Below are 9,047 nucleotides of genomic sequence, written 5' to 3'. Positions count from 1 at the left end.
AGCTGATGGTGTGTGGTTTGTAGTCTAGAGCTGTTAATAATCAACTTGGAGGCTTAAAGAGCAATAAAAGGGGCCTCCAAGAGTTTCCACTGAGAAATAAAAATGTGTCCATCCAAGTATGTGCAGAACAGAAGGGACAAATGGTCACCATGCAGCAGGCGAATCGGACTTACAGGACTGAACCTGGCCGCTTTCAAACAGATGATCTCTGGACATGCAATAGAATCAGTCACAGAATCATAGAATCTCAGGGTTGGAAGGGACCTCAGGAGGTCATCTAGTCCAACCCCCTGCTCAAAGCAGGACCAATCCCCAACTAAATCATCCCAGCCAGGGCTTTGTCAAGCCTGACTTAAAAACCTCTAAGGAAGATTTCACCACCTCCCTAGGTAACGCATTCCAGTGCTTCACCACCCTCCTAGTGAAAAAGTTGTTCCTAATATCCAACCTAAACCTCCCCCACTGCAACTTGAGACCATTACTCCTTGTTCTGTCATCTGCTACCTCTGAGAACAGTTTAGATCAGTGTTTCCCAAACTTGGGATGCTGCTTGTTCAGGGAAAGCCCCTGGCGGGCCGGGTGGCGGACGGTACATCCCTTGGCCCACGCCACTTCCCTCAGCCTCCAATGGCCTGCAGAGGCAAACTGCGGCCAATGGGAGCCGCGATCGGCTGAACCTGCTGACACGGCAGGTAAACAAACCTGCCCGGCCCGCCAGGGGCTTTCCCTGAACAAGTGGCATCCCAAGCTTGGGAAACACTGGTCTAGATCCATTCTCTTTGAAACCCCCTTTCAGGTAGTTGAAAGCGGCTATCAAATCCCCCCTCATTCTTCTGAGAATGCTCCCAGAGAGAGATCCGGCAAGCCTTGTACACACAGAAAAGCAAAGCCCTGGGCGCAGGTGGATTAGCATAAACAAGAGAAGAATTTGATGCATCGTTCCTAGGATTGCTAACATTTTTGGTTTGAATTAGTCTATGTCACCCTGTTGAAAGGTGCTGGCCGATTTGACTTCAGTTAACAAAACAGACAAGGGAGCAGTGGAGAGGTTGAAAAGTACTTGCCTGCCAGCCCTGGAGAACAAAGTTATTAGCATAGCCACAGCACAGGTACAGCGCAGGAAGCAGGTGCGGAAGCTTCCCCTATGCAGCTGCATCCAATGTGCCTCAATCCTGATCTACGGTGGGACAGCTTCTTTGAGTCCTAATTGTGTGTTTATTTCTTCAGTGTATATAGCCATATAACTGTTATTATTTTTTTATGTGCTGTGCCTTTAAATTTATAGCAGTGACCTGGAGACATCTGCCATTTTGCGCTGGGTTCAGATGCAACCTGTTATGAAGGAGACACATCCACACCAAGCACTATCTTGGTCTTTACCTGTGTTCTTTCTTGTTTGATTGGCTTCCCTTCATCTACAGTAAAGGTCAATTGGACAAAAAGGAAAGAGCTACTCTGGGTCATGTTCACTCCCATCCTCATTGCCAGTTGTCTTTGCTGAATCTTCCATACTCAGAGCAACTTCTCATGGTAGCCATGTTCCACGTACACAACAGAACTGTACACAGATGTTGGGGGTGGCTCATGAGTGCAGGAAGCGCAGGAGGGGGGAGGGATAGCTCAGTGGTTTGAGCATTGGCCTGCTAAACCCAGGTTTGTGAGTTCAATCCTTGAGGGGGCCATTTAGGGACCTGGGGCAAAAATTGGGGATTGGTCCTGCTTTGAGCAGGGGGTTGGACTAGATGACCTCCTGAGGTCTCTTCCAACCCTGATATTCTATGATTCTATGAACTGGACTCAGACTATGGAACGCGCTCCTGCAAGAGAGAAGAATTATCACAGATCTGACTGTGCAAAACTTGTTCAATAGATTTTAAAGCCAGAAGAGTCCATTATGACTAACTAGGCCAACGTCCTATGTAACACAGGCCAGGGAATTCCACCCAGTGATTCCTACATCCAGTTCAAGCATCTTTGACTTTGCTTTCCCTCAATATTTGCATCACACACACAATACATCCATTCTCCCTCTTAGGCTATGTCTACACTATGCACCTATACAGCCATGCCTCTACAGCCATACTGCTAAAAGACACTCAGTGTAGCCACTGTTTGCCTGCTGGAGAGAGCTCTCCCACTGACAAAATGCTTCCACCCCCAACGAGCGGCAGTAGCTTTATCAGCAGGAGAGTTCTCCTGCTGACAGAAAGAAAAGGAGTACTTGTGGCACCTTAGAGACTAACCAATTTATTTGAGCATGAGCTTTCGTGAGCTACAGCTCACTTCATCAGATGCATACCGTGGAAACTGCAGCAGACTTAGTGAGCTGTAGCTCACGAAAGCTCATGCTCAAATAAATTGGTTAGTCTCTAAGGTGCCACAAGTACTCCTTTTCTTTTTGCGAATACAGACTAACACGGCTGTTACTCCTGCCGACAGCGCTGTTCACACCAGCGCTTTTCATCAGTAAAACTGTTGTCGTTCATGTTCGGGAGGCAGGGGATTCACACCTCTGAACAACAAACCTTTTGTCGTTCAGGTTCCAGTGTAGACAAAGCCTTAGTCTCTAGCTATTTCCTCTACAGACTGGGAAGAAAATAAAACACCATCAGGAGACTACTATCGGTATTTCTGTATTGAAATGCTTGAGGAAGTGCACAGATTTAAAATTTTTATTAAAGCTAATGTTTAAAATCAAATTTACACAAGTTAAGAAGGAAGGTACTGTACATCTGGGGCAGGCGTGAGTTATGAGAGATTACAGGTATCTCTCACAAGGTTCACAAGATACATACATAGTACATAACCAGCATAGACCCAGATTGGGATGCGGGAGTTTTTTGAAGCATCAGTGATCTTGGGTACATACTACAATGCTATCCTATATCCTGGCCTGTTCTGGTTCGAACCCTGTTGTTAATGCATGGGTGGACATGCTACATCCAGATGTTGCTGTGGGGTGTATGTGTTGGGATTGTTGCTTTTTTATTTCCAGGTTGTCTGGGACAATGAATAAAACAGCAATAAAAAAAAAAAATGTCACCACCATGGCAAACAGAAACTGAGGAGTGGCTGGATCAACAAAACTCTCAATAGCATAGATGACAGAGTGTGTGTACGTAAGGTATGTGTCACCTTTCACCTCTATGCACTGAAGGCGGATCCCCTGCCAGGATTCACTTCTGTATATGGAGCCTCTGAGGTTTTAAGCAGCTATTTTTATTTTCTTTTGGTTAATTCTCAAAATCAATGGCTTATCTTTAAGAGTAAAAATCATTGATCTGTGTTTAAAGCATGATTTTCTTTAAGTCATATCAAAAACTGCCCCCTGCTTCAGCAACAGCACACTCCAGGATCAGCTCCCAGCGGGCATGGGAAATCTGTTGGGGGAGGGGGATTTCCCAGGCCACTTCCATGAGCTATTTTCAGCACTGGAAAAAGAGTAAATGTCAGAAACATGGCTGGGTAATTCTTTAAGCCATAATAATAATTGTAGAGTAACAATAATTATTTGCTGTCTAGTAGTCACAATGTGCTCACCACTGAATAAGACACAAAAAGAAAGACAGTGCCTGCCTCAGATAGTCTCACCTCCTTAGAGCAACACCATTTATGTTACAACTGCTGTGTGCTGAGAGATGGTTGTGTGAATTACGAGTTATCATATCACATAATTAGGAACATAGGAATTGCCAGACTGGAGTTGATCAGGTCCACCTAATTCAGCATCCTGTCTCCAACAGTGGACAGCACCAGCTGCTTCCAAGGAAGGTGAATAAAAGTGCCAGATCTGCCTTCTCTGGACCATTCATTACCTGGTATATCTTTGTATTGTGTTTGACAGAGTAGCTGATACGTTCTACCTGGATGTGCCTGGAACAGTCGGCATCATGACAGGTGCATTCTACCTAAAGAACATCTGTCGGCAGGGCAGGTGTGATCTTCCTGAAAATACCTATAGCATTGAGTATCACAGCAGGGGTTTTCTATCAGCTTAAACTGGCATATTCAGCAGGATTCTGGGTGCACTCTCTCCATATGTACCTGTAGCAGAGCTGGTGTGTTCTATGGGGCTGTACCCAGAGCATAAGAACGGCTCTACTAGGTCAGACCAAGCATCCATCTAGCCCAGTCTCCTGTCTTCCGACAGTGGCCAGTGCTGGGTGCCCCAGAGGGAATGAACAGAGCAGGTCATCATCAAGCACTCAGTAGCATGGCACCTGTGTTAGCATACCTGGGACATTCAGCTGAAATCAGGTAATTAAATGTACTAAACACTGCCACAGGTCTCACTTTTCAGCATCAACAGAAGTTAGCATGAAAACAAACTGACTGCCCCCGGCTCAGGAGAGCAATTAGGACTGCATTGCAGTGAGCTGTGGTAAGGTTACTCAAAGACTATTCACAGGCCTGTTTTAAGATAAATGGGGAAAAGCAATCTATATCACAAACCATACAAGAGGGCAAACCTGGTATAGGCTTTACAAATCAGGTCCTCTAGCAGGATGGCCAAGCCCAGTCTACGTTCTCCCGTAGATCTGTTTATGGTACTTTTTTACAGATTCATTCTGGCCTCAATCTGTCAGTTAAGCAGATACTCCTTAATTTGCAAAGCGCTACCATTTGGGAAGTTGTAGACTATAATAACACGTCACCCTTACACAATGTTTTTCATCAGGTTTCAACGCTCTTTACATTAAGTCCATTTTACAGATAGGGAAACTGAGGCACAACATGACCTGATTTACCTAAAGTCACCCAGAAGGCCCACAGCCTAGCCAGAAATAGAAGCCAGGTCTCCTGAGTTTCAGTCCACTGCTCTATCCACTAAACCACACTACTGGGTTGTTCAGTTATTCCTTTCTGGCCCTTCAGTTCCATCTACCCAGCCCACAGCAGTGAACCTCCCACCCCAGCTTGACAGACTTGGGTGCACAAGGCTTGTGCTATGTTGCTAAAAATAGCTGCATAGATTTTGCACCTTCCAAACCGTACCTTCAAAGTGCTGTCTACACAGCTATTTTTAGAGCGCTAGCGTGAACCCCCCAAACCAGAGCCTGTGACCCCCCAAACCAGAGCCTGGGCTGGGAGGCTCGCTGCTATGGGCTGTGGAGATATGCCCTTTGGTGCCCGCACTGCGGATAAAGCATAGGCACCAGCTCATCCTGGCCACCCTGCTGGACTCCCTGCTGCGAGGAAAGGAAAAGTAAATTCCATCCAGAGACTGTACATCCTTGAAGGGAAACTCACAAGGATCTTGCTTGCTCCTGCATGCTGCTAGCAGGCATTTCCAGCCTTCGGCTCTTTCAAGTCTTTCCATTGACTTCAGTGGGCTATGAATTGCCATTTAGCAAGGATTATTGCCACGGTTATAACATTACTGACAGCCAGTCAAGGAGATCTGTTCCTCTGGTCCCCTTCACTACCAGCTCTGAGTTCTTACTCAATTGTATCTCGCAGGCTAAAGCCATGTGACTGTTAATTCACAGAATGCTGGCAGCTTCCAGCCAGCCAGACACATGCGTGCTTAGAAAGATGGGCTGAAGCCTTCAGGGGGTTGTTTGCAAGGTTGGTAGGCTCAAAATGGGGCCATATTTTCTTCCTCCTATTTTTGCATATAATTCTTTATATATGTCTCCTCCGCTCTCCCAGAACAAACACTTCAGTGCTCTTACTATTATTATTAATTTTTTTTTATTACTGTAGCGCCCAGGAGCCCTAGTCATGGACCAGGACCCCACTGTGCTAGGCATCATGAGCAACCCTTCATAAACAAACCAAGATGCATTTAGGCTGGAAGTGGGGAGGGGGAACAACAAGGATTAAACTTGTGCAAAAGGTTATTTCATTGCATTTTTAAATGCCTTGATTTTAGCACCTTGGCAGTGATACATAACAGTAATTAGAGTTATAAGAGAAGGTATGTTATAAATAAAACACCATAGAACCATAGAAATCAGAGCTGGAAAAGACCAATTAGGTTACCTAGTCCACAACCATTGCTTCTGTAGCTCTGCCCCTATGCTATGGTCTGCGTTGTGCAATCATGCAACTCAATGACTCAGGCCGCAGGGGTTCCACCACTTTCCCAACAAGCTAATAGATCTTGTTTTTAGGATTTTTTTTTTCTAATTTTCAGCCTCAGTTTCCCCTGCTCAATTTCTTTCTATTCCTCCTACGGATATACCTCCTTGGATCGCACAATCTGTGGCTGTACAGTCCCAAGTGGCTCTTAGATGCTGATGTGTTTGTGATCCAACCCGAATGCACATGAAGTACCATTGAGCCAGTGGGACTGGAGTGGCCAGGATCCCTGCAAGCACCCAGGAATGAGGGCGTAAGAAGGGTGAATAATTAGGAGACCGAAACACGGGAGTTTATCAGTCAGAATACAGACACCTACTGAATTCTGTTTGCGGTGCTGTTGTGGCCACATTGGCCCCAGGATATTAGAGAGACACGGTGGGAGAGGTAATATCTTCTATTGGACCAACGTCTGTTGGTGAGAGAGACAAGCTTTTGAGCTTACACAGAGCTTTTCTTCAGGTCTGAGAAAGGTACTCAGGGTGTCACGACTAAATGCAAGGTGGAACACGTTGTTTAAGCATGAGGAGTTAACATGTGCTGAATTTTGTTTCATGTCCATTTTTAGGCCTACACTTTACAAGCTCTGTGCTGCTCTTGAGCCACATGGGGAATTTCACTGATGTCAATGGGGGTTACAACCAGGGATTGAGGGCATGCTATGGCCCTGTGTGTGACATGGCATCAGTGTGGAGACAAATGCTGGATTCAGCACAGTTTACGTCACCAAATAGCACCTGGGATGAATACATCTCCCTTCTCAAAAAGGATCATTAACTATACATGGGCCCACTTCTGGGGAGGAGACCAGCTTACAGAACGCTGAACAAGAGAGCAGGAGGGAAAATGTTAGTTAAAGGCATCAGGGCATAGCCCCATTGCTTGTCCACCCAGAGATCAAACAGGAACTCATTATGAAGACACACACAGGGCACTGAGTGGAACTCAGTTTATTGTCTCCCTTGGGAAGCTGAATGGATTTGAACCTATGGTGCAAAAAAATGTTTGCCTTCCCAACTGTGGGCCTGACTCAGTGAAGTGCTGAGCACTCAACTCCAGTGGGCAATGAGGGCACTGAGCACCTCTCAGGATCATGCCCCTGGTGCTTAGAATATTAGGTTATTCCCCTCCAGCATGGGATAATACTCTAACCCAGGTGTTCTTGCCCTTTTTCTTCTGACCCCCCACCCCACCCATGCTATAAAAACTCCAGGGCCCACCTGTGCCACAGCAACTGGTTTTCTGCATATAAAAGCATAGGTGCTGAAACTAGGGGTGCTGGGGGTGCAGCCACACCCATTGGCTTGAAATGGTTTCTATCATATACAGGGTTTACAGTTCGGTTCAGTGGTTCACAGCGCCCCCATTATACAAATTGTTCCAGTGCCCCTGTATAAAAGCCAGGGCCGGAGTTAGGGGGTAGCAAGCAAGGAATTGTCTGGGGCCCCACACCACAGGGGACCCCGTGAAGCTAAATTGCTCAGGCTTCGGCTTCACCCCCGGGTGTTGGGGTTTGGGGTAGCGGGGCTTCTGCTTTCTGCCCTGGGCTCCAGGGAGTCTAAAGCCGGCCCTGCTTGGTGGACCCCTGAAACCGGCTTGTGGCCCCCCAGGGAGCCTTGGACCCCTGGTTGAGAACTGCTGCTCTAACCACTAAAGAGAGAAGAAACCAGTCATGTGTGAGTACAGTCATGCTAAGAAACAGGGCTATCTGATCCAATAAACTGTCTCCCCGTGTCGGAAATTACAAAACAGCAGCTCAGCGGAGGATGCAGAAAGTTTAGTATAGAAGCAGCTGTGAAACTAGTTAACTTCCTAATCTACTGTATTTACATCAGAGCCGTTGCAAACCAGTTCCCCTTTTAAGACAAAAGAATCTTCCCTCCCATGCACTCTCATCAAAGCCCCTGGAGTTGAGCAGGACAGAATTTGGTCCATGGTGAGCAAAGAAAATTATTCGGGATCCAGACTGTGTATATGTTGCATATCTGGGTGAACAGGTTTCCGTGACATGGTGAATAAAATGGCAGCAGCTGCTGGTGGAGCTGTATTGGAGGCCTCAGCAGTGGCAAATGTGAGTAGGAAAAGCCGGGTATCAATACAGCTGTAGGAACTCATCCTCCAGCTTCTTCTTGGACCGAAGCACCTGTTTGGGGTTACACTGATTTCAGTGGGACAGTCACTCCCAGCAGAAGCCCCACTGAAACCAAAGCAAGGGCCGTCGTCCATCCTCCAGGACTGGAGCCTGAGTGTCTGAATGGCTCCAGAGGAGCAAGACTTTTTTCTGGGTTGCCATCTAGCCCCCCTCAAAATTCACAGGAGATGCTTGATTTTTTACCGTCTATTCCGTGCCCCATAAAACTACCGTTAGGATATGAACGCTTCATACACGTGTACTCTGAGCTGTGGGCCGGGCCAGAAACACCATGGTTTGGGGCCGTCACAGAAATGCCGTGGTGATTTTGCAATATCATGGTGTGACTCAGATTCCATCTCAGAAGATGAAAATAACAAGGATCTTGTGAGTTCTTCCTCTCCAGAAAATGGCGTGTTTCAATGTCACCTCTTTTATACATTGCCAGAACAGAATGCATAGGTCTGGAAATACTACTGAAAATGCAATCATCTGAAAGAGATCAAACCTTTGCATAGGGGATGTGAATAGGCTTTCTGCTGCTGGTGGCTAGAGCTGAGGCTTGCTGATTTTTGTCAGTAACAGGTAATAATGTAGATTAGTAAAGTAGGGAAGACAGCAGGGATAAAGGTTTATAGAGTATTATATTCATAGAATCTCAGGGTTGGAAGGGACCTCAGGAGGTCATCTAGTCCAACCCCCTGCTCAAAGCAGGACCAATCCCCAACTAAATCATCCCAGCCAGGGCTTTGTCAAGCCTGACCTTAAAAACCTCAAAGGAAGGAGATTCCACCCCTCCCTGGGTATATTGTGGTATTCTACAGGAAGCACA

This window comes from Eretmochelys imbricata, chromosome 3 (assembly GCF_965152235.1).
Source record: "Eretmochelys imbricata isolate rEreImb1 chromosome 3, rEreImb1.hap1, whole genome shotgun sequence".
Classification (NCBI taxonomy): Eukaryota; Metazoa; Chordata; order Testudines; family Cheloniidae; genus Eretmochelys; species Eretmochelys imbricata.
This window is presented reverse-complemented; position numbering follows the sequence as displayed.